Raw genomic sequence first — 15,319 nt, forward strand, 5'->3', positions numbered from 1 at the left:
CTTACACTTTTAGTACATTATTCTCTTTTTAAATAGAAATACATACCACATGAGGGACAAAAATCGTTCACCTTGGTGGATGTTTACAATGATTAAAGAGGTTTTAGATAAAACAAAATTTACTTTGCGAATGCACCTTGACGTTGTATAAATTGTGAAAATAGGTAGCAATTTACAATTTTTCTTTTGACAGATTGGGGAACACAAAAATTTGTCAAGGGTAATTTATTCATTTAACATTTTGTGAATTTAGAGTCGAAATATTTGTTTTTTTTTTTTTTTTTAATTTATTGAAGCGGTACACGTAACTGAAAACTTATGTGACTTCATGTGACGTTTTTTATCAACTAACCCCAACGGAGCACCGATAATGTGACTACAATCTGCAATCTTAAATGTAAATTGTGGCCTAGAAGGCAACGTGTGTACTTGTCGCTTCACCTAAGCCCAAAGGAATATCCGAACTTGTACTGTCAGCTGATACGGTACGGCTCCTGCAATCCAGATGACTGCGGACATGGTGCGATGGGCCTGATGGTTGTGAACGTTTGCAATTGGCCGAAAGATGGAAGCCAGGTTCAGGGTGTGGACAACAGCACTTCCAAGCGGCGACCGGAGGTCACGAATATGTATTTGACGCGTTCGAACGTGGCATTGTCATAAACAAATAGTGCAGGACCATTAGCACCAGCGAGTAGCTAGAAATGGTCATCCGTTTGGCGTCGTTGATGTCGTGGTACTGGGCCCAAAGTTTTACAATCACCACCAGTGGCCGAGTCCGCCAATCCAGTTGAGCATAAAGTTGGAGCAGGTAAGTGTGCAGGTAAGCAGGTAGTTCTTCGACATTTTTTTTTATTATTATTTTTGTTTTAAACCAAATATTTTTCGGAACTAGATGGTTCTTTGTACTAAGTACTATATATGAATAGGGACGATAAGGGTTACTTTTTGTACTTTAATTAAGTAATTCTCTTCGGCGCTTTATTTTATTCGGCACTTTTAATGACTCATCACGTAATCATCTCTTACTTCAACTGTACTCCAATAAAATGGAACCTGGACGAATTAAAACCTCCATGGAGGAGTAAACGAGTTGCGAACCTATTTATGTTATGTTAGTATCTTTTTTCCATTTCTTATATTAAATCCAATCTTTTGTTTATTAATAATGAAGGCGACCTGCTAAAATGTCTACTCAAAAATATGGCTCATTAAAGAAAGCAAATGTATATTCAAATATTTTCGAAATTTTCGATTAGTTACATTTTATTTCACTGAATAATCGCCGAAATATGCTCTGGGTCACAATCAAGTTTTTCGTGTAAAATTCTAATTAAATTCTTGAGGCGATAGAGTCTGTTTCTGGAGTTTAATTTTCGCCGAATATGGATTCACTTTCACTGGAGGCGGCAACCTGGTCGCAGAAGTTCCCGTTATCAGCAGTTATCGGCTTTTGTCAGCAGACCACGAGTCTTCGGACGAAACAAATGTTGAACTGTTGGCAACACGGACACGAGCCCGAAAGCAAAGCCAGGCCAAACCGGCGAAGAAAGCGAAACGGCTGCTGGCCGTAGGATATTCAATAGTATGCCGATCTTTCGGCACTCTTGACAGAGTGTCAAAACACAATAAGTTGCACTTCAAACTTGTGGGCCATCGAACACGTTTCGCCTAAACCTTAAAGACGTAAATGAAAGAAAATGTAATAACAGTAGGAAGTAAATAGGCAATCGGATGATTTCTTGCGTCATATCCGCATATGCAAGATATCCAAGCCGTAAATACAGGCCACTTATGGCTTTTATAAACAATATTTTCAATTTCTGCATTTGCCTTTGGCTTTGTCTTTGGCTCAATTATCCAACCCATAAGTCCAGGCCACTTATGGTTTTCCACTTATGAATTTTCTAAACAATATTATTAAACTCTGCATTTGCTTTGTCTTTGGCTCTGAGATCCGATCTCGGTTTCCCATAAACAAATCAAAATCAAAAGTAAACATCAGCTTTCCTCCGAAGCCCAATCAATTACGCCTTTTGTGTTTCAAGTACCCACCAAATTGCATCGATCAGCTTAATCGAATTTCACAATAAGATGCGACATTTTCATCTTAAGCCTTTAATCTAAACACAACACATGGCCGATGTTCTTCGGATAAGATTTAGAATTAAGAAGCCTATTTTGACCGGGACCGCGAACGGTTGACAGAAAATAATTAAGAATAACGAAAGTTTCTTGTAATAATTAAGTTTAATAAATAAAGGTTTAACACAAAGTTTTATAATTTAAAATAAAAAGTTATATTTTTTTAATTTACCGACAAACAACAAAGTTAAGTTGCGCCCAACTCGTGGGGCCGCGTCACACAAAGCTCCAATAAGATTGTTAAATAAAAAATAAGGTAAACATAAACGGAACTCGCGCGGTCAACAACTCAACATTTTTAGTGGAAAAATTAAAACATCCACCAAACGACACTACCAAATGACAGTGATCGTTAACAACAAAGTAAATGGAAATTAATTATTGAAATAATCCATAAAGTGTGAATTAAAACAAAGGTGGACCGAAATTTTAAACCAAACAATTACAAGAACATTAATAAATCAATAAATCATTAATAAAACCAATGAAGGAAGACAGGACATTCTCTATCCATTAATCAACTGTATCCAGGAAGGACCATCAACCACCAACCACACTGAAGGAAGACCCCAACGGGACAATAGCGTGAGGAATTAATTTAACATAATAAACAAGAAAGGAAAGCTAACTTCGGGCGGAGCCGAAGTTTATATACCCTTGCAGTTAAAACCGGATATATATCGCAAACATCGGATATAGTTGGCCGATCCTTATGGGATTAGGAATATATAATCCAATTTATTACAATACAAAATCTAAAAAAAATCCCAAACTTCTATCTTCAAAAATACGAAAGTTGATATTTCTACCAAATACCATTTCCGATCGTTCAGTTATATGGCAGCTATGGGATATAGTCGGCCGATCCTAATGAAATTTGGTAGGTTGGATTAACTAACCAAAAATAGAGTCTGTACTAAATTCCAGCTTTCTATCTTCAAAAACACGAAAGTTGGGTCATTTCCGATCGTTCAGTTATATGGCAGCTATAGGATATAGTCGGCCGATCCTTATGAAATTTGGTAGGTCGTATTATGTTGCTAACAGTAGCATTTGTACAAAATCTGAAGTCTCTAACTCAAAAAACCCTAAAGTTATACCATTTCCGATCAATCAGTTATATGACAGCTATAGGATATAGTCGACCGATCCCGGTCGTTCCGACTTATATACTGCGTGCAAAGGAAAGAAGGGTGTGTGCAAAGTTTCAAGTCGATAGCTTTAAAACTGAGAGACTAGTTTGCGTAGAAACAGACAGACGGACAGACGGACAGACGGACATGCTCATATCAACTCAGGAGGTGATCCTGATCAAGAATATATATACTTTATAGGGTCGGAGATGTCTCCTTCACTGCGTTGCACACTTTTGGACAAAATTATAATACCCTCTGCAAGGGTATAAAAATTAAAGATTATAATTTAAGATCAGTGAATTTGAGAAAAAAAAATATAAGATTTATATATTGCAAAAAGTAAGATTCGCGATTTTACAAATAATATAAAGAATAAATCTGGAAGATTTGATAAATAGCTTTTGTGAATTAAATTTAACAATGGCAACCGGAGGTTCATCACCAAATTTTTTTTGCAGGCAGTGTAGCCACAGACGGCGGTTTAACAGTGGAATTGATAAACAGATTAATAAACGCTCAATTGAATGAAGTTAGCAGGAAAGTAGAATGTTTAGAAAGAAGGCTAGCCACAGATGCAAAAACTGTGGAAGATTATAAAACATAAACAATTGGCCCAGCTATAAAATGCGATACATCACTTGAAGTGGTAAAATCCTTACCAAGTTTCACAGGGGAACCAACACAATATGTAGGTTGGAGGGAAGCTGCAGAAACTGTAAAAGGTCTCTATAAAATTGAAAGTGAACAAAATTGAACGCCTTAACAATTTTACGAAATAAAATTATGGGAGCTGCCCATGATGCTCTTATTAATCATGGCACAGTTTTAAACTTTAAAGCAATCTTATCCCGATTGGACTTTATATATAGTGACAAACGACCAATACATGTTCTCGAATCAGAACTAAGTATCCTCAGGCAAGGACGAATGACAATTACTGAGTACTATAACGATAACGATGTTACTTACTAATAAACAAAACCATAATGACATACGGAAAGAACAGTGTAATTACCAAAGAAACAAACAATTTAATAAGGAGAAATGCTCTATTCAGAAACTATTCAGAAAGGATCTATTTCAGAAACTCTTTTCTCATTAAATCCACCAGATTTACCCAATGCTTTGACAAAGGTCCAAGAATCAGAATCAAACAACTTCCGTGCTCAATTCGCAAATAGGTTTAATGGATTTAAAAATAAAAGTAAATATCGGGGAAACAACTTACGATTTGATCAAATACGACAAAATATTAATACCACTAAAATGGGAAATAATTTTAATCATAACCAAAATTACAATTTGCCGCTAAAGAGAAGCAGCTAAAAGCTTCCTAAAAGGAGCCACTGCTTGTTACATAAAAAGGGGAATTTTTGGGAAAATAAAAACGAGCTACCAATATACAAAAACGTAACAGTTCATAGCTACTCAATTATTAGGCATTAATAAATATATTTGAAACAAAACAATTATTTTTTGAAATCGAAGGTTTAGAATCTGATATTCTAATTGGATTCAATTTATTAAGAAGAAAAATTAGAAAAAGTTAAAATATTATGATAATGAGGAGAAAAATGAAATACGTTTAATTGAAGAAAATAATATTCTTCCATTAAAAGAATTTATTATAAAAAAGTATTTTGATGATAATGGTACCGAAAACACAGATTCATTATTTGTTGAAAATAGTGAGAAAAGCTTGGGAAATAAAAATTCCGAGAACGCTGACGTAGAAATATCCGTCAACAAAAATACAAATGTCTTGGGAACTAAAAATCCCGAGAACGTCGACGTAGAAATATCCGTCAACAAAAAAAAAATATCTTGGGAACTAAAAATCCTGAGAACGCCGACGTAGAAATATCCTCCAATAAAAATATAAATATCTTGGGTATTAAAAATCCTGAAAGTGCCGACGAAGTAAATACCGTCAAAAATCAAATAAATAATATAGGTACCGACCAATTAGGCGGATTGAGGGAATGCCATTCGGATAACCAAATGCACCAAGAATCTTTCAAAGATCAAAGGACGATATTCTAAGAGAACAAATAGGGAAAACATGTCATGTCTATATATACAACATTATAATATTCTCAAATTCAATTGAACAACACTATACAGATCTAAACAAAATTATAAATATTATATTATTTTAAGGCCAAACCTGAAAATCTCCTTAAAAAAATCAAAGTTTTTTAAACGCGAAACTCATTTTCTAGGATACATCGTATCCTATAACGTCATCAAGACAGACCCAGAGAAAATTGAAACCATTAGTAAATATCCGCTTTCAGAAAATATTCGGGAACTAAGAAGTTTTCTAAATCTTACGGGCTATTATAGAAATTTTGTTTCACGCCTTCATAGCCAAACCTCTAACAAAATATCTTGGAGGTCATAATGACAAAATTTAAAAAAGAATGTCAACAATGTTAATTCAATTGGATAAACCAGCTATAAAAGCTTTTAACGAGACAAAAGAAAATCGTATTGCTCAAGTAAAACTATTTCAAACGGACTATAAAAAAAAAATTAACCCTGACCACCGACGCTTTAGACGTCGCAATTTGTGCAGTTTTATCTCAAGAAGGAAAACTAATTACTTTTATTTCTAAAACGTAGTCTAAAACATGCTTATGCAACTAATAAGAAGGAACTTTTAGCGATAGTACGGGGCTTTCAAAATCGAAGAAATTACGTATACGAAGTTATTGGAATTGAAATTCAAACCAACCATCAATTCTTATCTTACACAATTTCGGATAAAAATCCTAACGTAGATATGAAAGGATCGTATTCTTTCATAAAAAGCTTTACACCGAAAATAATATATAAGCCCGGTACCAAAAATTTTGTAGCCGACGCAATATCTCGAATTCAGATAAATAATATTACTAACAGCGATACAGAACAAACAGACCTGTCTGACTCAGATCAGAACACACAGCATTCAGCTGAAAGTAGTTTTGAAAATGTAAAACAAGAGACCCGTAAATCCTTAAATCAATTTAAACAACAACTGTTATTAACAACGGGGAGGTAGAAAATACATGAGTCACTGAAAATCTTTGACAGGACACGACATTTAATTGAATTTGACACACCAGAAAATTTAATAACTATATTAAGAGTATCTTCCACCTAACATTACGGTAAGAATTCATTGTACCTTAGAGAACCAATTTCAAATTCAATTACCATTAAAAAATAATTTCACAAACACATTCCTTTTAACAAGAATCTTTCTACAAGACGTGGAAAACGAGGAAGATAAAGCTATAATAATAGAAGAAACACACAGCCGTGCTCATAGGGGGCTAGAAGAGAACTACAAACAGATCAGTAAATTATATTATTGGCCAAACTGTTTTAAAAAATTAAAAGAATATATTAAAAATTGTGTGATTTGTAACGAAAAAAAATATAACAGGCACCCAATAAAAGTTCCAATTGGGGAAACCCCAATTCCAAGTAAAGAAGGAGAAAATTTACACATTGACATATATTACGAGCAAGGTCTTACTTTCATAACTTGTATTGACGCTTACTCAAAATTACCAGTAGTAAAAGAAATCCAAAATAAATTAAATATCGAAAATAAAGTAATGGAACTTCTTCAACATTTTCCTCAAGCAAAAGTAATAATGACCTATAATGAACCGAGCTTTACCTCGGCCCAATTTAAATCTTTCGCACAAAGGTGCAATTTAACTTTACATTACGCAGACAAGTCAAAAAGACAAGTTGAAAGGGCACATTCTACATTAACAGAATTAGCTCGATGCGTTGAAGAATTTAATTTAGCTGACTTTTCTGAAATAGTAATAAGAGCCGCTCTAGAATATAATCAGAGCATTCATTCTACAACGAACTAGAGCACGATAACATTCCTCAACTTTTGAAAAATAATCAAGAGAAAATGTTGGAAACACATAACGAAAACAGAATGAAGAGATCATTTAAACGAATTTCATATTGAATCGGGACGATCCATTTTAGAAGGGGGAGAGTTATCCAACCCGTAAATACAGGCCACTTATAGCTTTTATAAACAATATTTTCAATCTCTGCATTTGCCTTTGGCTTTGTCTTTGGCTTGAAAGATTTGAGATTTGATTTATCCAAATATTGTTTTGGTTTTCAATCTGAAGTGACTCTTAGAAAATGGAAATCCGGAATTGGAATGAGGCTATTTGCAGCTTTGTATTTTCAATACAAAAGCCTTCAGCTTCGGTTTACAAAATTTACTGATATACACTTAAAGAAATTTTGTTGATATGTTACTTCCCCATCCTTAAGAATTTAGCCTGTCCTCAGGCGGTTAGTTTGTAGGTCATTACTGTAGGTCATGTTCTTTCGAACTTTTCGTTTCTTCCTCGGGACTAATAACCTTTTGTTTTTTATAATTAATTATTACCCTTTTTGGGATGCTTTTTAATTTATAAATCAAATATATGATTATAATAATAATTATTATTGCTAGTAGTATTAATAAAATTGTTTGGGCTGTAAAATATTGTTTTAAATGGTTTTGGAATATTTCTTTAGCTACGATATAGGATAAAGGTTCGAGTATAGTTATGTTGTTGTTTACATAAATAGTTCGGGTGTAATCAAGCATAGTATTTGTTATTATTACATCTTCTATTTGTATAGAACAGTTGAATGCTTTTATTATATTGTTTCCTTCTGCAATTAAATCTTTATTTATACAATTCTGATTTAGCAAAGTTTTTGGCAAAATCCATGTTATTATAATGTTGGTTTCAATATAATTTAATTCGAAGTTCTTGTACATTTTTGTATATCTACATTCTGTATTTGTTAGTCTTAAGAGACCTATTATACATTTATTATTTACTATTTCTTTTGTTTTTACTTTAAAGACTTGCTGAGTTTTTATGTAATATGCAATGTTTCGGTTATTATATTCTGATTCCGATCCGGATATGGTAAGATTTTATAAATGGGGGTTTTAATAATAGTACGAGCAATATGAGAAATGATCAATATTTCATTAGTTTTAACTTGTAACCAAGTGGATGTTTTGATATTTAACAATTTTTCTGAATTAATATGTTTAAGCGGGTCATGTTTTAGGAGCTTTGGGTTGAATTTACCTATTTTTGTAAATTGCATTCCTAATTCAATGCCTTCTATGTGTTCTAATTTTAATTTTTCTTTTAGATATTGAAATTGATCCAAATGTTCAAATTCTCAAGTTTGTTCCATTAGATTTTTAAAATTTTTTTTTTTTTAAGGAAATGATTATGTTTGATTATATGGAGAGGGAGGGTCTTGGACAATGATTACGTAATCATTTTATATACATTTTGTTGTTAAAAGTATTTATTCAAAATTTGATTGTGCGCCGATTACTCCGTCAATAAGTACCGAATGCAATTTTGTAATTAAGTCGATATACATATTCTATTTTTTGTGTATCGAAAATCAGCCGTACGTTGTGAAATTATGGAATTTACCGTAATCTGTTTCGGTTGTGACATGTGCTCGTGTGTTTTGCAATGGAATCAAACCTAAGTGAACTATTTCAATCGTTTTTTAAATCGTACAAGCTTCGATGTCCAGATAAAAGACCGTCGGATTGCCAAAAGGAAGCAACGGCCATATGGAAATCAGCAAAAAAAGAACAATTATAAAACAATTACGATATTCTAAATATATTTAATTTAGTTCGCTAAACATATGCATTCATACATGTGCTATTTACAGAACATTTTAATTATTTACAGAATATATGAACTCCCAAAAACGATGTTCCTCTCTTAGCGATCGATAATGAAAATTCTATTTAGATCTATGGAGTGATCAGGGTAAGTAAATAATAATCCCCAAATATTAAGTAACAGACCAACTTAACCACTTAAATACTTTACTATTGTAGATAAAAAGTCAAAAACTAATGTCAACAGCGAAAGAAGCTACAGAAAGCCTGCGCAAGAAAAGGCAAATATTGTATCATTAACTGAGAGAGCAGCAGTCCTGGCGCAGGCAAATAATTCAACAATGTCTAGCGAAATCCAAAAGGAGCTTGTTAAAACTAGGCAAGAAATTGAAAAGGAAAGGAAAAGCCTCAAGCGCAAGCAACAAATTGCAGAATAAAAAACAAAAATTGAGCTGCCTATTCGAGGAAATTCCTGAAGCCAAAAGTCTTTGTAACCAACGATCTACAGCCGGCAGGCCCCCAATCGAAGTTGATCAACCGCTTCTCCATAAAACTATTTTGGAGATAGCCATGTTTACCCTTTCATCAGTAGAGCTTTCATCATGATAGCCTTTCATCAGTAGAGCTGTTGAAAGGAGGCGCACTAACCTTGTTAGAAGTGTGAAAACCTTGTCTGATCTCCATGAAGAGCTCAAAAAAGAAGGGTTTAACTTGTCGAGAACCGCAACCTATCTAAGACAATTGCCCAGAAGCTCTTCCTCGATTGAAGGAAAAAGTCATATTGAAGGCATAAGCTAATCCCATCAGTTTATGCGGGGGTAATTATAAGTCAACAAAAAATGGGAGACCCGAAAGCTGTTGGTTATTCTGGCCCCACATTTATAAGCATTAGAAGTGGAAAGCATTCTTCATCTACTGCTGGAACTCATGCTAGAGATTTCGACAGTATTGTGAAACTAGAGTCTTTTAAATCAATAGCAAGACCGATGAAGGACTAGTTAGGCCTGTGGTGATTATAACTTCCGGTGGCCCTAATGAAAATCCCATGTATGGGAAGGTTATTTCCAATGCAGTACAACATTTTAAGGCATACAATTTGGTTGCAATTTTTGTTGCCACAACAAATGCTCCAGGTAAAATTTTTATCTTAGTAATAGCTAAATTATATTGTAAAATCCATTTTTATTTCAGGAAGAAGTGCTTTTAACCGAGTCGAAAGGAGAATGGCCCCACTAAGCCGGGAATTGTCTGGGTTGATATTGCCGCACGACATGTTTGGAAGCCATTTGGATAACCAAGGCAGAACCACACTTCGACTTAGAGGAAAAAAATTTTGAACATGGTTCTCAATGACTTTTCTGTGACTGCCAAATATTGTCTACGTAACGAAGAAGAGGCAGAACTGGAGACATAGATCAGTACTGGTATCAAGAACATGTTTGTGAGAGTGAATACTTTCTTCAGATTGTGAAATGCCGTTCTGAAGAATGTTGTGGAGAATTTAGAAGTGGATTACTTCAAATTCTACCTGATTCTTCAAATTCTTCCGAGAAAAATGCGAAGGGCAATTTTCTGGACCTATTACAACGCAGAGCTTTCGTGATATCAGTAAATAAACACAACAAATATTTGCAGGTAAGCTTTATCACCATTTTATATATTGAATGTGCTAATATCACACTCCCCTCTTTAACTCCAGATTCCCTACGACTTGAATTGTCGTCGGTACAAAGCCAACTTCAAAAACTCATATGCAAAACGTGTGGGTTGTATTTTGCTTCACAAAAATCAGCTACTCGGCACGAAATAATTCACAAAAATGTATCTACAATGTATCTAACCTTCGATAAAAAATCAAAGAAACCCCTTTACCGTGTGGCTGGACGGCGAAAGGAAGAATGTCTAGTAGTTCAGTCATTCGAAGGATGCGAAGCCCTCGAATAGCTTGACGAAGACTATGTAGACGACGAAGACGAAGATGATACCTGCGGGGTATATTTTTCTCTGGGGCTAAGGGTTTCTGGCGTTAATTCAAATTTAAATTTTGTATCTCTGTGTTCTGTTTTAGCGAGGTTACAAATTTCACACACATTTATAATATTTTGAATTAATCCCTGATAATCGGGAAAATAAAATTTTTCTTTAAAAGGGCTTGTTTGTTTTTCTATTTCTGGATGTAATAATTCTACGTGAGATTTAAGGACAATTTCATTTAATTCGGCGAATGTTTTGACATCTGTTAATATTGTACTGGTTTGCATAATTTTGTATCTCTGTGTTCTGTTTTAGCGAGGTTACAAATTTCACACACATTTATAATATTTTGAATTAATCCCTGATAATCGGGAAAATAAAATTTTTCTTTAAAAGGGCTTGTTTGTTTTTCTATTTCTGGATGTAATAATTCTACGTGAGATTTAAGGACAATTTCATTTAATTCGGCGAATGTTTTGACATCTGTTAATATTGTACTGGTTTGCATAACTTTGGATAAGTTTTTTGGGCAGATAATCTATATAAAAGCATTTTGAAATGTTATAAAGTCCATTTCATAAGGAAAATAGATAACACTTTTTTTGGTGCATAAATATTCTTTAATTAATTTTTTTTGCATATTCATGAGTCATTTCTTTATTATTTATTTATTTTTTTTTCCGGTCTTTCAGAATTTGGAAATGGCTTGTGCATCAATAAGAGCATCAGCTAGCATTCCTGTATTCATCATAAAGCTTAGAGGCCCAGACGACCGAGAGGCGCTCAAGAAACGATTTTTAAGAATATATTAAGTTATTTGTTAATTATTAAGCTAAGAGGAGTTAGTAAGGAAATTTAAAATTCTATATTTTAAATTAGAGGGACAGGAAAGAGATGTAATAGAGTAGAGACCATTGTAGTTCGAACATAATACCCTAAAAGGGTCATGCAGTGCATATGTCGAACTACAACGGCTAAGGAACAGAGGACTAAAGTTTCGAGTCCTTCTATTAGGAATGTTAAAATTTAAGCGTGTTAGTAAATGCTGGCTATCTACATCCCCGTTAATAAGGTTATGCAGAAAAACTACACCGAGCATTGTCCTACAAATTGTTAAGCTAGGTAAGTTTATAAGTAGAAGTCTGCTACTGTAGGATGGAAGCTGAAGATTTGCATCCCAGTATAGACCACTAAGTGCAAATATTAAAAAGTTCTTTTGTTCGGATTCTATGCGGTCCTTATGTACTCCATATTGGAGACTCCAGACACATGAACCGTACTCTAGTATAGGACGGACCAAGGAAATAAATAATGTTTTGGTTATATAGGGGTCATTAAATTCTTTTGACCACCTTTTGATAAAACCAAGGACTCCTTTAGCCTTATTAACCATTAAGGAAATGTGGTCGGCAAATTTAAGTTTGATGTCTAATAGGATGCCGAGATCATTAACCTGGGTTAATTTTTCTAAGGCAATCCCATTAATAGAATAAGTAGCTTGCAGAGGGCAAGAACGATAAAAAGACATATGTTTGCATTTAGATCCATTAAGTATTAGATCATTAGCTAAACACCATTTTTGAAAGTTATCAAGGTCAGACTGAAGACTGCATTGGGCAGAGATGGATTTTTAATGAAGACAAAGCTTTACATCATCTGCATACATAAGAACTAGAGAGTTCGTTAAAGCAGGGGGCAAGTCGTTTATAAAAAGCGTGAATAATAGCGGGCCAAGATGACTTCCTTGAGGGACGCCAGATGTAGCACGGACCAGACGGGACTGTATGTTTTTAAATAAGACTCTTTGTGTCCTTCCATCTAGGTAGCTGGAAATCCACGTTAAGAGGTCTTTAGGAAAACCCAGCGTATTCAGTTTACTCAACAAGAGTGTGTGATTACCTGAATCAAATGCTTTGCTGAAGTCTGTGTAAATTACATCGGTTTGATATCCCTTACAAAAGCCATCTATGACAAAGGATGTCAACTCCAATAAGTTTGTGGTGGTGGAGCGACGCTTAATAAAGCCATGCTGACAAGGAGTGATGATCGAAGAGCAAAGGTGTTGCAAATGAGGGGTAATTAATTTTTCAAATAACTTTGGAATTGCCGACAACTTAGAGATGCCTCTGCAATTATAAATGATTCCTTCCACTTAAGGGGAAAAATCGAGGTTTCCAAAGATAAGTTGAAAAGTCTTAGAAGAGGTTTGCACAGAGCCCTGGCGCAGTATTTTAGCACACAGCCTGGTACTCCGTCGGGGCCTGGCGAATAAATGGGTTTTACCCTTAAAAGACCAGATGATAAGTTGTTCTCAGAAAAAAACGGACAGAAAATAAGATTTGCTGCTTGAATGTTATATGCGTAAGGCTGATCAGTCAATTTAGGAGGAGAATAAGTTGTTTGAAAAAATTCTGCGAATAGATCGGCAATGGCCTGATCCGAAGTCGCAGAGGAATTTTCAAACGTAAGAGGTGAAAAAGATATGTGTTTACGCTTAGTGTTTACAAAATTATAAAACTGCTTTGGATCCTGAGTAAATTGAATCCGGCAGCGGTCAATATAATTCCTATAACATTCAGCGTTATGCACGGTAAAATTCGACCGAGCTAGTAGGTATCTTGAGAAATCAACACTACTGCAGGTTTTTTTATATTTAGGTAAAAGCTTATTTTTTTTATTTTTTAAGTTAGTAAGGCACCTTGTAAACCAAGGAGGATTTGTTGAAGCGGACGGATATTTCCAAGGCACACATAAGTCAAAAAATTTATTTAAAGTAAAATAAAATTTTTCTAAAGTGACATTAAGATCAGTGCACGCCAGAATATCAGACCAGTCAAATGTATCGATAAGGGTATTAAGTTTCTGAAAATCAGCTTTACGGAAACAGCGAATCTTATTTACCACGCTCGGAGACATCTGGTCGATACCAGGAGTGGTTTCGATTGAGACCTCCAGCGTGGGGTGATATGGATCCTCTGGGGTTGAAAAGGGAAAAGCTCTGGAGAGAGCAGTACCATCAGGATCAGATACAAAACATAAGTCTAAAAGCCGACCTAGCGAATTTCTAACATGATTGATCTGACTTAGGGACATGTCAAACATGCCCGCGGTGAAGTCATGGTAAGTTACAAGTGACAAAGATGGTGAGTTATCGACGTTGGACCACTTTAATTCTGGGATATTAAAGTCGCCCACCGCTACGAGTTGGTCACGATCCGTCATAAGATTAGAGACGTATCGAATGGCGGACAAATGCTGCCAATATGTAGGCAGTTCAGACATAGGAGGTATATATGAACATGTAATGTATATAGCTTTAACGGACATAGTGATTTTAACGCAAATAAATTCTATGTCACCAAACTCATGGGATTTCACCTCTTCAGAAGCAAGAGTAGAGTCTACCGAAATGAGGACTCCACCTCCTCTTCGCTGAGATCGATCCCGTCTAAAAGTGGTGTACTTACTTGGAAAAACTTCGGAGCTAAAGATCTCCGGATTTAACCAAGTTTCTGTAAATGCTATTATATGGGATGCAAAGAAAGAACTATCAGAATATAGCTTGGGGAGTTTGCTACGTAGCCCTCTAGTATTCTGATAGGTAAGAGTTAATGAGGAAACTAGTTTTTTGGGTTAGTAGCCAAAGAAGAGGTGGAGGGTTGGTCGGTGGTTCCGATATTGGGAAGTCTCACTCCCACTGGTTTTTTAACTTTTTTCTTCACGGAACTAGGCTGATGTTCTTGGACAAAAAGATTCTCTGGCCAAAAACTGGGAGAACAAATCGTCTTGAACATCAGCGCGGGCACCCCAATCTTGAAAGAAGACGTGCGCCGTGTATAATTATATTTAAATTTAGTTATGTCCTCCACCTTTATATCGGCTTTTGTTTTGGCTTTGATATAAGCCGAGATATCAATCTCTGAAGTATCAGGGGCAAGCCGAGAAACAAATATATGTTTCGATGGAGGAATCACCTGTAAGGGTTTTGGTGTCGCAGGTACGAGAACTGCAGCATCAGTAGGTGCCGGTGGTCCGGACTGTGGAATACCCTTTTGGGTGACTCTAATGGGGGTTTCGTTCCCTAGGACCTGTGGCATCACTTGAAGGGATGCCATGGCGGACATATCGGACAATTGCTCATTATCCCTGAGAAATTCGGACGAATTTTTCTCAGTTCTAGCCCTTGGGGTGGCCAGAGATATAAGCGGCTGCATTAATGTCGGCTGAGGAGGCTGAGGCGGATCAGAAACAGCGGATTTCTTACGCTTAGGGGACTCATTTAGCAGCTGAAGGCCACTAAACTGAGTGTCCAGCGCACAGAGCTGGTCATTGATTTTACGAAAACCAGTGATCAGCTCTTTAAATCCATTTTTGG

The 15,319-nt window shown here is 35.3% G+C and overlaps 2 long non-coding RNA genes across 5 annotated transcripts in view; one reads left to right on the forward strand and one right to left on the reverse strand.

Moving 5' to 3' along the window:
- LOC138927692 (uncharacterized) overlaps positions 1-184 on the reverse strand; it is a 114,217-nt gene extending 114,033 nt beyond the window's left edge. For all 4 annotated transcript variants that reach the window (XR_011444170.1, XR_011444171.1, XR_011444169.1 and 1 more), the window contains exon 1: positions 47-184. This is a non-coding gene — a long non-coding RNA (uncharacterized lncRNA). The remainder of the gene's footprint in view (positions 1-46) is intronic.
- LOC138927694 (uncharacterized) lies at positions 169-11,092 on the forward strand. The gene is made up of 6 exons (XR_011444173.1): positions 169-220; positions 297-811; positions 9,038-9,118; positions 9,190-10,103; positions 10,162-10,605; positions 10,670-11,092. It is a non-coding gene; the product is annotated as an uncharacterized lncRNA (long non-coding RNA).
- Positions 11,093-15,319: the final 4,227 nt, after the last annotated feature.

Source organism: Drosophila bipectinata, unplaced genomic scaffold, assembly GCF_030179905.1.
Source record: "Drosophila bipectinata strain 14024-0381.07 unplaced genomic scaffold, DbipHiC1v2 scaffold_58, whole genome shotgun sequence".
NCBI classification, from domain to species: domain Eukaryota; kingdom Metazoa; phylum Arthropoda; class Insecta; order Diptera; family Drosophilidae; genus Drosophila; species Drosophila bipectinata.